The sequence below is a fragment of the Erpetoichthys calabaricus genome, chromosome 4 (genome assembly GCF_900747795.2).
Source record: "Erpetoichthys calabaricus chromosome 4, fErpCal1.3, whole genome shotgun sequence".
NCBI lineage: Eukaryota > Metazoa > Chordata > Cladistia > Polypteriformes > Polypteridae > Erpetoichthys > Erpetoichthys calabaricus.
Genome location: NC_041397.2, coordinates 64,137,829 through 64,155,080, shown reverse-complemented (window position 1 = coordinate 64,155,080; position 17,252 = coordinate 64,137,829). Strand labels below are relative to the sequence as shown.

Genomic DNA, 17,252 nt, shown 5'->3' with positions numbered 1-17,252 from the left:
AATGCTATCTGCATTTACATAACTAGATGTGGGCGACCCTGAGTTTATAGTCCCACCCCATCCCATAAGAATAAAAACCAATGGAAGAATCCTATTTTTTTCCCACTTTTGATATTTCAAAGTTAAGGGTCAGATCCTCGTGAAAAAGTAAAATTAATAAAACAGTAGCAACCTTTTTTCACTAAACAACACATTTTCCCTGATACTGCAGCAGAAAGCTGGAAGCTACATGTAGGTTCTATGTGGAAAGCCATAGAAACATCCTTTACATTATTCTACAGTAGTAGATGGGCTGGAAAGTGGATAAAAATAAAAATAAATGGAAGAATCCTATTTTTTTTTTCCATTTCTGGTATTTCAAAGTTAAAGGCCTGATCCTGGTGAAAAAGTATAATAAATAAAACAGCAACAACTTTTTTCACTATACTGTATATCTTATTTTCTCTGATACTGCTTCAGAAAGCTGGAAGCTACACATGGTTTCTATGAGGAGAACCCTAGAAAACACCCTTTACACTATTCTACAGTAGTATTGCAAGTCTCTTACATGACACATACAATGCTGCTGTTAGTACATAATGTTTGGAAACTTTTGAAGAACATTTTAACAATAAATGTGGATTATTAGATTAGTATGAAAAGCAGCAGGCTCCTTCTTCAGCTTTCAAACATAGCCTCTCATAATTTCTTATATTGAGCCACAGCAATGTCAATTTTTGGATCTTTCATTGCATGCCCTAAACAAATATATATATTGTCCTGTCAATGATTCTGATCTACTTCCTGCATGCTTCAGAGGAGCTTGATTTGTCGAATAGCCCCATTTTCAACCTTTTCCTCCAGGGACTGACATTCTGCAAGTTGCAGGGTCCTTTTCTATGGAGTAATTATTAAACTTACACCCTGTTTCACTAAGGGAAGCGCCATTGTGTTTTCTTGTATCTGTAGAGCTACACAGTCTATGGACATAAGGGTCAAAAACTGGTTTGTTTTTCACCCCAATCATCATTCTGAAAGTTTTCCACATCTTCCTTCCATAGCAAACCTGCCTGTACTTGACAATAAATTCTCCTGGACCAGCATACAATTATAGGGGGCTGTCTGCCTGTGGGATGAGATTGCTAGTTACTGTGCATTTTCCTGCATGGTACCAGCTTTCCATCTTGGGTCATTTTGTTTCTTGATTTCTTCCACTTCTAGCACCAATTGTAACAAGCACCAAGACGGGAATGATGGAGACATGCGGAATGAGCAGTTAAAGTTGTTGAAGAAATGAACTTGTTTGCTGAACACAGGAAATTCCTTAACTGTAGTTTGCCTAAGCAAATTACCACACTGTTACAGACTATGGGAAATAGCTCCAAAACAACAACAAGCAAACATGTAGACATCAGGGCAAGTCATGGCTTACTCACCTCCTCTCCCCTCTTGTGTACACATTGATGCTGTCATTCACAGATGCATTACCTCTTCCTGTATTTTTCTGCTGAATGGGAATTCTTGTGGATTTTCACTCTTGATATCTTCTTGACCTTTCTAAAGTATGCAGGATTTCCTGGCTCCATCCACATGTGAAGCATCTTCTCAATCTTCCTTCCAACAAGTTGGCTCCCCCTGTTCCTTCCATTCTCATAGGTCCTCCTCTCATAAGGCTTACTGTCATTCACCTCCTATCATTGGAACATTGGACCACTTGGAAATCTTAAGTGTTTTTATGTAACTAAAAAAACTTTCAGGTGCTGTGGAAAATGTTACATTCTTCTGTTAAGTTTCCTGGCACTGAGGCAGCAGACTCCATCTGTAAGTGCTTAATATTCTAGCCTGCTGAACTGACCACTACAGGTAGCTGGCCTTACTTAGTCTGTAAGTACTGTAATCAGTTCATCATAAAAGCCAATTCTTCTAGCGCAAATCCCATTTATTTGTGAAAAAATTGTTGAATTAATTGTATGAACAGCCTGCTTCTTTTCTTGCAACATCATCTTTATTATGTAAAAATCTGGACTTTGACTCAACCATTCCATAATAATAAATGTACTCACAATATTAGGCTACTATCCCAATGCAATTTGTGTATACAGTAATCCCTCCTCCATCGCGGGGGTTGCGTCCCATTGCGAAATAAGAAAATCCGCGAAGTAGAAACCATATGTTTATATGGTTATTTTTATATTGTCATGCTTGGGTCACAGATTTGCGCAGAAACACAGGAGGTTGTAGAGAGACAGGAACGTTATTCAAACACTGCAAACAAACATTTGTCTCTTTTTCAAAAGTTTAAACTGTGCTCCATGACAAGACAGAGATGACAGTTCCGTCTCACAATTAAAAGAATGCAAACATATCTTCCTCTTCAAAGGAGTGCTTGTCAGGAGCAGTGACTGTCACAGAGATAGAGAGAAAAGCAAACAGATCAATAGGGCTGTTTTTCTTTTAAGTATGTGAAGCACTGCGGCACAAAGCTGTTGAAGGCGGCAGCTCACACCCCCTCCGTCAGGAGCAGACAAAGTGAGACAGAGTTTGTTTTTCAATCAAAAATCCATACGTGCCCTTCGAGCTTTTAAGTATGCGAAGCTCCATGCAGCATGTCGTTTCAGGAAGCAGCTGCACAAAAGATCACAACGTGAAGATAATGTTTCAGCATTTTTAGACGAGCATCCGTATCGTCTAGGTGTGCAAACAGCCCCCCTGCTCAATCCCCCTACGTCAGGATCAGAGAAAGTCAGCGCAAAAGAAAGAGAAAAGTAAGCCGGGTAGCTTCTCAGCCATCTGCCAATAGCGTCCCTTGTATGAAATCAACTGGGCAAACCAACTGAGGAAGCATGTACCAGAAATTAAAAGACCCATTGTCCGCAGAAACCCGCGAAGCAGCGAAAAATCCGCGATATATATTTAAATATGCTTACATATAAAATCCGCGATGGAGTGAAGCCGCGAAAGGCGAAGCGCGATATAGCGAGGGATTACTGTAATGCTGTTATTCTCCTGATTGACTCACTGACTGACCTGAAGATAATGGTTTTCACTGATGGATCAATGTCATGGCTTTGAGGCCCAAGAAAACTCCAAACTCATGAAAACTTAAGTAAATGTGAAAAAGTCACAATGACAGAAAGGGTAGTCTTAGTGCAGGTCTGTGGTGGCAGTATTGCTACCTGTATATTTTTTATATGTTTAAATGTTCATCTGATCTGTGTTATGTATATCAAAATGTATGTAAAACAATAATTATCAACACTATGTAAGTGATGCCAAAAATATAAAATTGTTTATTCCACCAGACCATGCAGCTAACACTGTTTTAAAATTATTAAGTTTTGGAGTTACATATTAAGGTGCCTATCACACAATCTAGTGACTCTCTGGGTCTGCCAGATCTCTTACTATCAGAGTTCCTTCCAGTTTCCAATTACCTTAGGACTGTGTAGGACACCAATTACCTTAGGACTGTGTAGGACACCACACTTACTGACAGTTTCTGTAAATGTACTTCTAAGAGTAATGATGCTCTGTCTCATTTCATTTGTTAATTGCAGTTTTCTTGCCATTATCACTGGAATTTACAAATTTGTAGGGTGTAGAGGGTGTAGTAACAGTGTCTGTTCCAGCTCTGCTTTAAGACAGATAGAGGGTGTTTAAATAATGAACAGAAGTTGGGACCCCAGTGTTGTTTGCTTCAACTTGCAAGGCTTAATTTACTTTAATTTACTGCAGAGCATCTGTAGGTTGTAATCTATTAGTTGTCCCCTGAAGAAGGCTAATTTGTAATATTCTGACACTTCCTTTTTTCAGTTTTTGCTAAACTAAACTTTAAATTTAAACATCTGGCAATGTACTGCTTACCTTTCACCATTTTAGGTCATTCAGTGTATTTCAACTGATTAAATTTGAGGAACAAAATGGAAAAACCTGAGGTGTGAACAGTAGTGTACCTCATTGCCTCTCATGGAACCTTGTCAGATGCCCTCACTAGATTCAAATGCACAGTAAAAGCTTATTTTCTTAAACTTAATGGTTTTGTCCATTTTTCTAATAATAGAATGTATTCATTGTTTCCTTCCCACTCATAAAACCATTCTGCATTTTTGTAATTTTCATCTCATCCCCTGATTCTCTTCTCTAATTTTCTTTCTACTATCTTCATCCCTTGGTCCAAAAGTATGATCTCTTAATATCACTCACACACCAATGGATCACACTTTTCTTTTCCTGTCTCGAGGAATCATCCTTTTACCCACAATTCTGTTTCAGAAGTCTGTCAGCTATTCAGTTCCACAACCTTTTTCTGCCTGTAACATTTCAAGCACAACTCCAGTTGAACAAGCTGCTTTATGAATATTCATCTTCTTTAGTCCTTTCATGGCTTTCTCATTTAAAAGTTACAGATAGGTTCTAGATAAATAGATAGATAGATAGATAGATAGATAGATAGATAGATAGATAGATAGATACTTTATTAATCCCAAGGGGTAATTCACAAGGTCCTGTCAGTTTTGTGTTTTTTTTTTTCACAATGGACATCATTATTTTATTCTATAGCTTCTATATGTTTTTCTTCAAGGTATTCTTAACCCCATGACTATCAATCATGATGTTCCTATCTGCCTTTTTTTTTCCAAAGAATTTATACTTAGCACATCCTGAGGTGTTTTTTTACCTTCTGCTTTACTTTCCTGAAAACATTCCTTTTTCTTTCCTTATTCATCCAATTACTTGCAAACTTGCAACTCTTGGATTCTTGAGGTTTTGCAACTTTTTTTCCTAGAATTTCAGTTTGCTTCCTTTGCCTTCTCGCCTTCACATTTTTTCTAACACTCTTTATAGTTTCTCCTCTTATCCTCAATTGCCTCCTTGTTTTTTTGGCACTATGTACCTGTACTTCAGACTTCTACATTTTATTTCAATCAGACTTTTCTTGCTGTCCTCCTAACCCCCTGAAATCAACCGTGCAGGTTCCAGACCATTATTGTTGGTACATATTTGTGGAACATAATTATTATGTTTTATATATTGTGGCCTGTAGGGGCCGTCACTGAGCCCTTAAACTCCACACACGACCATACACAGACAGTCTGGGTTTAATTGATGTTTTTTTTATTAAACAAAGTACCTTTCCACAGGTCTTGTTTCCCCAGTCACAACAATACAATCCTTCCTTCCTTCCTTCCTTCCTTCCTTCCTTCCTTCCTTCCTTCCTTCCTTCCTTCCTTCCTTCCTTCCTTCCTTCCTTCCTTCCTTCCTTCCTTCCTTCCTTCCTTCCTTTTCTGCTTCCTGTTTTACTCCTCCAGGCGAATGTTGCCTTTTTCCTCCCAATTCTGACTCCTTGAGCCCAGTGGACTGCTCATGTTTTAACTCTGTACCTGGGAGTACTTTGGGATCTTAATTAATTGCCTTCTGGGTCAGGCAGGCCTACAGCAGGCCTTGTATCATCACTATCCAATAGCTCCCCCAGGTGGCCCTGAAAGACGATGACAGAGCAGGCCAGTGGGACCACAACTCCCATCCTACCTTGCAAGCACCCATAAGGGAGCTTGTCAGACGGAATTCTGCCACCCAGTGTACAAGAGGATGCCCTATATATAGCAGGCAGTCACCCACTGTATTGCCCTTCCCAAGTTCATCCTGGGTGTCGTTCAGTGGCTGTTAGAATGCCAGCCCCGCTGTAACATCCTTCAACATCCAGGTCAAAGCAAGGAAAGGCAATATTTTCATTCCCTCCCTCACTTTCTGTTATGAAGGCTTCATGGCAAGGTAAGGGAATGGGGTTCACACTAGCTGCGACTCTGCTTCATTTCTCATAATATAATATATACCACTACTAAAAAAATTAAGGGAGCACTTAAACATCCCGGTCTAACACCAAGTCAGTTAAGCTTCAGGGATGTCAGTATGTTCAGTTAGGATGCATAAGTGATTGTGAATCAATTTCACCTCCTATGGTGCAAGTGAAAGCAACAACAAGTACACTGGAACTGCAACAGCAAGACAGCCCCCAAAAAGAGAATGGTTTGCAGGTAGTGGCCACAGACACTTGTATCCTTATCCTTCCTGACCGATTCATCTCTAGTTTTTCTTATGTTCTTGTCACTTTTCGTATCATGAGGCAGTACCTACAACTGATTCAGGTTACACAGGTAGTGCCGCTCCTCCAGGATGGAACATAAATGTTTGCTGTGTCTCCCAGCGCATTCTTAAAAGCATGGAGGAGATGCCAGTAGTTGAGAAAGTGACCTCATTCTAACACATATTCTAATGATTTGTTTCACCCTTTTGCTTAGTTTTCTGGCCTTTGTAAATTATAATTAACTATAATTATTAATACTCAATGTTTACTAGAGTCACTTATCCAAGGTGGCTTATAAAATCGTTATGCCTGACAATTGTTTGCATAAACACATTTTTACTCTTAGAGCATATGCTGATTTCTTAACATTGTTTCACAGTTAGTGAGACATAGACATTGTTCTGGAAGCCTTCAAATGTTATGCACTGCATAATACCTGTAGGTTTTATACTGCATTTAGTTTCTAGTTAAGAATTAATGCCTATCCTGTCAGACTTGCATTTTTAAACTGTAGTTTACCTGCTGTGAAGCTGTCTTAGTCAGCATGTTTTTTAACTGCAGGAAAATGCAGAATAAACATTTATATTGCACGTCTATCCTCCCATTCATTATATACACACACAAACACACACACACACACACACACACACACACACACATATGTGTGTATAGTGTTTTATTTATATATTGTGAGACTTGCCCAGACACCACCAGTCGGAAACCACATCTTTATAAAAGCACACGTTTATGAAACCACAAATTACAGTCCCAAACAGCAAAACAGCACACACAGTGCCCCAAGCACCAGTCACCTCTATTTCGGGCTTTTCTCAGTGTCCGTGGCTGCCTTTCCTCACGGGAGCTTTGTCTTGCTCCCACTCCCGACTCCAGCTCCCCAACTGTAGGAAGGCGGCCCCTTTTTATTCCCACCCGGATGTGCTCCAGGTGGCTGATCACGTCCTTCCGGCAGCACTTCCTGGCAGGTTCTTCTGCCATCTTGCCGAGTGTGGCGGAAATAACTATTTCCGGGTTCTACAAGGCTTAAAGCACCCCCTGGCGGTGGCCATGGGTCCCAACGAGTTAAAACCTTTTTACTCTTCTCCCGTGGTCTTCTCCTAGTCCAGAGCGGTTGCCCCCTCGTGACCCGGAAGATATAAAGTCCACCTTCCGGTCCTTCCAGGCGTCCCGGCTGGGTAAGGGCCCTAGCCATCTAAGGATGGCTTCTTTCACCTTGCATGGAGAGCTCCTTTGACCGCATGTTGTCTGTTCACAGCAAAATCTTCCACATGCAAGCACCGCACCTCAAATCAACTCCAGGCCTTTAATCTGCTTAATTGATAATGACATAATGACGGACTTGCCCACACCTGCCCATGAAATAACCTTTGAGTCAATTGTCCAATTACTTTTGAGCCCCAGAAATGAAGGGATTGTGTTAAAAAAAAATGCTTTAGTTGCCTCACATTTTTATGCAATCGTTTTGTTCATGAACCCCACTGAATTAAAGCTGAAAGTCTGCACTTCAACTGCATCTGAGTTGTTTCATTTAAAATTCATTATGGTAATGTACAGAACCAAAATTAGAAAAAAGTTGTCTCTGTCCAAATATTTATGGACCTAACTGTATACATACAGTGCATCCGCAAAGTATTCACAGCGCATCACTTTTTCCACATTTTGTTATGTTACAGCCTTATTCCAAAATCGATTAAATTCATTTTTTTCCTCAGAATTCTACACACAACACCCCATAATGACAACGTGAAAAAAGTTTACTTGAGGTTTTTGCAAATTTATTAAAAATAAAAAAACTGAGAAATCACATGTACATAAGTATTCACAGCCTTTGCCATGAAGCTCAAAATTGAGCTCAGGTGCATCCTTTTTCCCCTGATCATCCTTAAGATGTTTCTGCAGCTTAATTGGAGTCCACCTGTGGTAAATTCAGATGATTGGACATGATTTGGAAAGGCACACACCTGTCTATATAAGGTCCCACAGTTGACAGTTCATGTCAGAGCACAAACCAAGCATGAAGTCAAAGGAATTGTCTGTAGACCTCTGAGACAGGATTGCCTCGAGGCACAAATCTGGGGAAGGTTACAGAAAAAAAAAAATATATATATATATATATATACGTTTATAGGTGCATCTCAATAAATTACAATATCATCGAAAAGTGAATTTATTTCAGCAATTCAATTCAAAAAGTAAAACCTGTATATTATATAGATTCATTATACACAGAATGATATATTTCAAGCGTTTATTTCTTTTCACTTTACTGATTATGGCCCACAGGTAATGAAAACTCAAAATATTACACAAGACCGATTTAAAAAAAAAAAAAAAACAGAAATGTTGGGCTACTAAAAAGTATGTCCATGTACACACTGAATACTTGGTTGGAGCTCCTTTTGCATGAATCACTGCATCAGTGAGGCGTGGCATGGAGGCGATCAGCCTGTGGCACTGCTGAGGTGTTATGGAAGCCCAGGGTGCTTTGATAGCGGCCTTCAACTTGTCTGCATTGTTGGGTCTGGTGTGTCTCATCTTCCTCTTGACAATAGTTTAGGTCAGGCGAAGTTGCTGGCCAATCAAGCACATTGATACCATGGTCATTAAACCAGGTATTGGTACTTTTGGCAGTGTGGGCAGGTGCCACGTCATGCTGTAAAGCATCTTCATAAAGCTTGTCAGCAGAGAGAAGCATGAAGTGCTCTAAAATTTCCTGGTAGACGGCTGCGCTGACTTTGGACTTGATAAAACACAGTGGACCAACACCAGCAAATGAAATGGCTCCCCAAATCATCAATGACTGTGGAAACTTCACACTGGACCTCAAGGAACTTGGATTCTGTGCCTCATCACTCTTCCTCCAAACTCTGGGACCTTGATTTCCAAATGAAATTCAATATTTACTTTCATGTGAAAAGATTACTTTGGACCACTGAGCAACAGTCCAGTCCATTTTCTCCTTAGCCCAGGTAAGACACTTCTGACATTGCCTGTGGTTCAGCAGTTTCTTGACAGAAGGAATGCGATAGTTGAAGCCCATGTCATGGATACATCTGTGTGTGGTGGCTCTTGAAGCACTAACTCCTGACCACAGTACACACCTTGTGAATCTCCCCCAAATTCTTGATCACAATCCTCTCAAGGCTACAGTTATCCCTATTGCTTGTGCACCTTTCTTTGCCACATTTCTTCCTTCCACTCAAATTTCCATTAATATGCTTGGATGCAGCACTCTGTGAACAGCCAGTTTCTTTAGCAATGACCTTTTGTGGCTTACCCTCCTTGTGGAGGGTGTCAATGACTGTCTTCTGGACAACTGTCAAGTCAGCAGTCTTCCCCATAATTATGTGGCCTACTGAGCCAGACTGAGAGACCATTTCAAGGCTCAGGACACCTTAGCTGAGTGGAGTGTGACAGCAGGAGTCTACAATATTGAACTTTTTTACAATATTCTAATTTTCTGAGATACTGAATTTTGAGTTTTCATTAGTTATAAGCCATAATCAGCAAAATGTGTGTGTGTATATATATATATATATACTGTGTATATATATATATATATATATATATATATATATATATAATATATCCCTACTTGCTTCACTTGGCCATCCCCCAATAGGGGGGGAACTTCACGCTAGCCACTTCACATCTCTGCCGCTCGCGTTGTGAAGGAGGGGAGGGGGCCTGAACGCATGCCAAGGAGTGGCGGATGGATCAGCTGCTGGCTGTCTGCTAGCTGCTACCGAGCTGCGTGATGTGCATGTCGCGCTGCGTGTCGATCATTTAAAAGCCTGTACATCAGCTGTCACTTTGTCTCACTTCCTTGTCATGTGGGCTGTTAAAGTGTCTCCGAGAAATTGTTTGTAAGTAGGGCGTGATGTGCAAGAAGTCTTGCGGGACTTCGAAGTGTCTCCCCGAGATGATCACGTCTCGACCCATAATTGTGTGGCCTTGTGACGATGCGGGTTCGCTGCATGCTCCCATCTTCTGTCCGGGAGCCCTTGAACCCTGCACCGTTGGTAATGTTACCGATGAGCTCGCAGTGAGGCACAACAACGGAGCAAGGGGATGGTGTACAAAAGTGCCAAGTGCTTTTATTAAAACAATGATCAAAAACAATGTTCAAATTGCAACAGGAGAGTCGCCCTCTCAGCAGCTGACCTTCTCTCCGCTCGACTGGTCTGGAGGCTTCCCGATCCCTGGCTTTGGTCACGCACTCAATCTAGACCGAGACTTGGTTTCCTTGACGACCATGACGCTTATGTCAAGGACTTCACCAACCAAGCCTCCTTATTCCCGCTGCCTTCACGGCCTTACGCGGCCAGCCATCCTTCATCTGGTCACTCCAGCTCCTTGCTCACTCAGCTGGAGCGACCGCTTCCTTCTGCCCCACCAAGTGTTGGCCAAACACCCTTCTCGGGGCTCACCTCCCAGCTGCCTACCTGCGAGCCTGCACTTGCTCGCTCGCTCTCGCTCTCTCTCTCACTCTCGCTCACTCCGGCTCTCACGCCACACTGCTTTCTGCTCTCCAGCAACCTCCGTCTTTCTTTTCTTCATTTCTTTTTTTTCCCTTAGCCACCTTGCACTTCTATTTCTCAAGAGGACGTGGCAGCTGTAGCAAATCAGCAGCCCCCAGGAACAATCATGGATGCAGACGGTTTCTCACCTGTGCACTTAGGTGAGAAACTCCCACATCACGAATCATCCCGGGAACTGCATCAGCCACACAACCACCACGCTCCCTCGCTAAGCCGCGACTGCTGTGATTATTTATTTTAAAAGTGGCCCTTTGATGGGAGCTGTGGACTGGCAACACCACAGGCCTACTGAACCAGACTGAGACACCATTTAAAGGCTCAGGACACCTTTGCAGGTGTTTTGGGTTAATTAGCTGAGTGGAGTCTGACACCAGGAGTCTACAATATTTAACCTTTTCACAATATTCTAATTTTCTGAGACACCGAATTTTGGGTTTTCATTAGCTGTAAGCTATAATCAGCAAAATGAAAAGAAATAAACACTTGAAATATATCACAGGTGGCACGGTGGCGCAGTGGGTAGCGCTGCTGCCTCGCAGTTAGGAGACCAGGGTTTGCTTCTCGGGTCCTCCCTGGGTGGAGTTTGCATGTTCTCCCCGTGTCTGCGTGGGTTTCCTCCGGGTGCCCCGGTTTCTTCCCGCAGGTTAGGTGCATTGGTGATTCTAAATTGTCCCTAGTGCGTGCTTTGTGTGTGTGTGTGTGTGTGTGTGTGTGTGCGCCCTGCCTGGGGTTTGTTTCCTGTCTTGCACCGTGTTTTGGCAGTGATTGGCTCCAGCAGACCCCCTTGACCCTGTAGTTAGGATATAGCGGGTTGGATAATGGATGGATGGATGGATTAAATATATCACTGTGTATTTGCAGCTGGATCACGTATCATAAAGTAGTCTTTTTCCTGAGCTTTCAGCCCCTGGCAGGGTCCTTCATCAGAGGATAATGCTCAAATTTACAGGAATCAAAATCAATATATAGGAAATAATTATGTGTTGGGGGGGGTTGGGGGGGGTTTGAGGCGGGGTGCAATGAGGTGGCTATGTCAGTGTGATATATATAAAAATAAATAAATGTATATATAATTTCACAAGCACTCCACAATTGTGGCTTATTCGGGAGGGTCACAAGGAAAAAGCCACTCCTCGAGAAAGGCCATATTAAGGCTAGTTTGAGCTTTGACAGAATGCACATTGAAGATTCTGATGCCAAGTGGAAAAAGGTGTTATGGTCAGATGAGACCAAAATCAAATTATTTGGCATCAACACCAAACGGTACACCTGGTGGAAATCCAATGCAGCTCACCATCCACAACACACCATACCTACAGTAAAGCAATGGAGGTGGCAGCATCCTGTTGTGGGGGTGTTTCTCTGCTGCAGGGCCTGGGGCTCTCGTTACGGTAGAAGGAAAAATGGAAGGGGGAAATACAGTCAAATTCTTGAGGAAAACCTGCTACCCTCTACCAGAAAGTTGAAGATGGGCAAAATGTTCACCATTCAACACGACAACAACCCAAAGCTCACAGCAAAATTGACCTCACTGTGGCTGAAGGAGAAAAAAGTGAATGTCCTTGTGTGGCCCAGTTAGAGCCCAGACCTAAATCCCATTGAAAATCTGTGGAAAGATTTGAAAATAGCAGTTAGTCCACCAACGCTCACCATCCAATTTGACCAAACTTGAAAAGTTCTGTAAAGAAGAGTGGGCAAATATTGCTCAATCTAGATATGCAAAGCTGATAGAGAAGTATCCCAACAGACTCAAGGCTGTCATTAAAGCAAAAGGTGGTTCAACAAAATATTGACATTGGGAGTGATCCTTTATTATTCTCAGTATGTCTTGTTTTTGATTTGTTTTAATAATTTTTCTGAACTACAACTGTGATATCTTTCACTTGAATGTTATAGTTAGCATTGAGTAAGTAAAGCTGGGAAGAAATATTTTTTGTGTGTGTTTTCATTTAAGGCTGTAAAGCAAAAAAATGGGAATATTTCAAAGGTAGTGATTTTTTTCTATACCTACTGTATACATTCACCGGCCACTTTATTAGGCATGCCTAGCTAGTACCCGGTTGGACCCCTTTTGCCTTCAGAACTGTCGTAATTTTAATGGCATATATTTAGCAAGGTACTGGAAACATTCCTCAGGGATGTTGGTCCATATTGACATGATGGCATCATGTAGTTGCTGCAGATTTGTTGGTCTGAATTTTCATGATGTGAATCTCCCATTCCCCACATCAGAAGGGTGCTCTGTTGGATAGAGGGTACACTGTGGTCATAAAGGGAAGGACATGTTCAACAACAATGCTCAGGTAGGCTGTGGCATTTAAACAATGCTCAATTGGTACTAAGGGGCCAAAAGTCTGGCAAGAAAATATCCCCCACACGATGACACCACCACCACCAGCCTGACCAATGATACAAGGCAGGATGGATCCATGTTGTTGACGCCAAAATCTGACCCTACCATCCGAATGTCACAGCAGAAATCGAGACTTATCAGACCAGGCAATGTTTTTTTCTAATTTTTCTGTTTTCTAATTTTGGTGAGCCTGTGCATATTGTACTCTAAGTTGTCTGTTTTTAGCTGGCAGGACTGGCACCAAGTGTGGTGTCCAGCTGCTATAGCCTATCTGCTTTAAGGTAGAGAGACCTGCGATTATGCAATGCAACGGACTGGGCAGGCACGCAGTTGTGTGATTGGGGACTGGGGTGGGGATGATCCATTATTTGCTTCGGTATTGTTTCAGTATTGGTACTTGGGTCTGAAAGTTGTTTTTGATACCTAAATCAAATTTTTAGTTTCTATACAACACACATACATATATACATTTGGGTCATTATTACATTTTTTTTTTATATTTCTTTCAAAGTTTATGTATTTTTCAACTAAATCCATTCATCTTGAGGTCTATTTGTTCTATTAAAGGTCTCTGTTGGAACAAGCTGAGTAGGATGGATAATATACTCCTTTCATATATGTAACTGAATTTTAGACATTTCCCATCCAGATATGAAGTTTAATTTCATGACCGAACCCTGGGTCTGCCTAATTGAAATGATATATATTCGGTTCTATATTAATATTAAAAACCTCTAAGACAGTACTTACCTTAAAAATCTGGATCTGTAAAGCCCTTAAATCAGAGGAGAGTACAAGTGTTTGATATCATGTATATAACTGATTAAAGAAGTTTTCTCTGACAAGAGTTTATTTTTGAAACTGGCTGATGTTGTTAATTTTCTGTTCTTTCAGGAAAGAACAAAATATTCATGTCTTCTTCTTAGTTTCTGTCAGCCCTGGATGTCAGAGTTAAAGATTGATACAGAAAAGCAAATGCTCTGTCATTAAGTCTAATTTAGTCCAATGCATAAAACAAAAGGGAAATATCTTACAAATCAGTATTCACAGGGCTGGCATTAGAAGCAATGAAGTCAACTTGTCAGTCAGGCATTACAGCCAATTTAAGAGCTGCAGAAGGGAGACCTTGGTTCTCATTGGGTGCAGCTCTCTGGGAGGGACTTGCGAGGAGGGAGGGGAAGGCTGCAAATGTTTCAGTCAGAGTTCAGCAGACACTTTTTTTCCCCTCTGTGCACTGTCGTTGAAAGAAAATCCATGTCTAGGCATGGGCCTTCAACACGCAGATCAGAGTGGAGAGCGACAACAAACCACATGGTAATTATCTCCAGATAGGACAGTAATGACTCTGTTGGGAGGGGTTCAGTCTACATACCAAATGCGGCTGCAGTGCAGGAAAGATAGAGGCTGAAAAAAAAAACATACAGAAAGACTGAAACCAAGCTTGCGGAGTCATCCAAATGAGGTGGGAGGATCATTTCTCTTTTTTTCTCTTCTCGTTTCATTTCTTTAGAAAGAGTTTTTGCTGCAGTGTACTGCATACTGTTTTCAAATGCTGTAGCTGCTTATAGAAGCCTTAAAACTTGCCTCTGCATGAATGTAGGTTATGTTCTTTTTACACATTAAACTGATATTGCTGTGTATAGCATGGTTCTAGCCTATGTATATTCATTGAGTACTTTTTCTGTGGCAATACTGAAACATTTTTTCAATTGGTTATTTTGCATTACTTATTGGAATTGAGTACTGGAATGCACACCCTTGTTTAAATTATCATTATTATTATTATTGGAGTTCTGTTTAGCATTGTGGTTCCAGCTCAGCCTACTATAAGTAGGGAAAGACAAATGAAAATTGAATTTATAGGCCCCCGTATTAAAAATAAATTGTTTCAGTTAGTTACTGGGCAGACTACTCATACCAAAAAAGCCAAAGCAGTTTTTGTGTTTGATTTACTGCATTCACAAAGGCTTCATGTAAAGGATCAGGACATAGTGGACTTTATTGATAGCCCAGACAGGAAAAGGGCTGATTCATTTCAGAACTGGCAGGCATGTAGAGAGGAAAAGGGTGTATTTGAAATGGAACGCTGTCTCTGCCCTTCCTGTTTGAAAATTGTGGACTGGGGCCAAAAGCAAATTGCTCTTTGTTGGTAAGGCCTTGTGATTTGCTACAACCAGCCCAAGTTAATTTTAAGATTTCTTGTCAGACCCAGATAAAGTACTTTTGTTTATTTTTTTAATGGCCAAGGAGCCTATTTACTTTCTTTATTTTAAATTAGATTTTAAATTGAAAGAAAGAAAAACATTTAGTAACTCATCCTAATCTAGCCAAGAAGAATCTGCAACTTTTTGCTAATTGAAAAGAGGAATTTTGTAATGGGAGTGTGTGTGTTTAGAAAATTAATATTTAAAAATGTCCTCCATATTTCTGACTTTTAAACAGTTTTTAAAATAAAATGTATCTTTTTCCCATTTACTCAAAATTGTGTATTCCTAGTAAATATATTAATACTTAATTTTATCAGAATTTTTTAAAGTTCTGGTCCAGGTCTAAAACTAATATCACATTTTATTTGTTTTTAATTTATGCGTTGTTATTTTTATTGTTATGAAAAAGCAATGTTTCCTGAGTAAAATTAATAATATGGTATTTTTAACTAAAAAAATATTGAAAGTATTACTGAGACGCTTGGATACATTTAGTAGCACGTTGCACTTGGAAAGTAATGTTAAAATAACAGATTGAACCATGGAAATTGTTCTTTGTTATCTGTAGAGGTACTGTATAGAAATATGTGTTCTGAAAATTGTGTGTCATTGAGAAAATTTTAAGCTTTTTTTGTCTTGAGTTGTTTAGCATTCTTTTGAAAAGTTAACTTCTTTTATGTTTTTCTGTTTAAATTAGAAAATCTTTAATCTTGTATATGAATATTCACATAATTTAAAGTAACTACAGTAAAGCAGATCTTTATTTTTATAAGATTAAAATATTTTACTTCTTGTAGTTTCAAAACATTTTTTTCATTACGTAATATATAAAAGCGAAAGGTAGCAGTTCCAATTCAGATGATGTCTGAATATTTTATCAGGAATAATTTAACACATCATTTTAGAGGCTTGAAATGTCATTTGGCTGAATAATTGGTAAAGGATTAGTAGACTTATTTTTATGAAGGATGTTAGAAGTAATAGGATTAGAATCTCTTAATGAGCGCTGCTATATTCTTTTATTTACTTAATTGTTTACTGTAGCCTGCTCTTCATGCTGAGTCTCAAAGCACACTATACACTAAAAATCACAAGATTCACTGTTTTTTTTTTTTCTTCTTTTTTAAAAGATATGCTTTGTTAAAATGTGAAACAGGGTTAGTGAAATCCCAGAGGACTTCTATAATAAGATTTTCACCTCACTGTAAATAGCCTAAGCCAATAGGTAGCTGGAGTTAACATTCTGCTGCAGAGGAAATGGTCAATGTGAATTGAAATAATGGTTCCCTGATATTGTTTTAGTAAGATTCATAGAAAATATGCCATAGCTGTCATGCTCTTGCACCACTATCCTCTTCAATGTAAATATCAATATACCAAAAAAATAAGAAAAATAAATTAATAGTATATATACTTTGTGTCCTCGCTTGATGTGTTTGTGCCTCTTAAAGGATTAAGCATTTGGGCTTTGCCCAGGTCTGCAGGCTGGAAAGTCTGTCTTGTCAAGTCGTACATTAAGAGTATAATTGAGTACTGCTGTACAATTAATATATATCTTTGAGTATGTTTTTCAGTTACTCCATTATTCTTCCCAGATTGGTTTACTGCTGTTTGTGTGGAAAAATGGACAAGAGACTTAAACTTAAACTACATATGTAGCAAGAAATCATGGTAAATGCATATCAAAAATCAATCTTTTATGTGTTGAGAAATTGGTGAAGGTACTTAATATAATATAATGCAAACAAGACAATGCCATATGAGGCCAGCATATGGCTGTTGGCTAGCATTAAATGATAATTAACCAGTTTAGTTTTACTATCAGTGAAGATATATCATAAAAGAAAATTAGACAAGATAGAAGAAGCATAGGAGGAGGAGGAGGAGGATAAGTAGGAGGGGGTCTGAAATTGTATGTTAGAAGAAGTAACTTGAAATAAAACTTTTATTAAGAGGTGATAAAGATTAAATCATAATATTCAGTTATTGGAATGTGATATGTGCTGACACATTATGTCAAACTTGCAGTAATGACCTTTTGGGTGCAGCCATCAGCAGTATGTCTGTCT

General features: G+C 39.8%; 1 protein-coding gene across 11 annotated transcripts in view; it reads left to right on the top strand.

Moving 5' to 3' along the window:
• mbnl2 (muscleblind-like splicing regulator 2) overlaps nt 1-17,252 on the top strand; it is a 244,860-nt gene that overhangs the window by 78,788 nt on the left and 148,820 nt on the right. The window contains exon 1 of one of the 11 annotated variants that reach the window (XM_051926784.1): nt 14,179-14,290. The exons of 9 other annotated variants lie outside the window; for them this stretch is intronic. The gene's annotated coding sequence lies outside the window, so the exon portion shown is untranslated. Of the gene's footprint in view, nt 1-14,178; nt 14,439-17,252 lie in introns of those variants that run through there. One more of the 11 variants, XM_051926782.1, reaches the window with a different exon arrangement.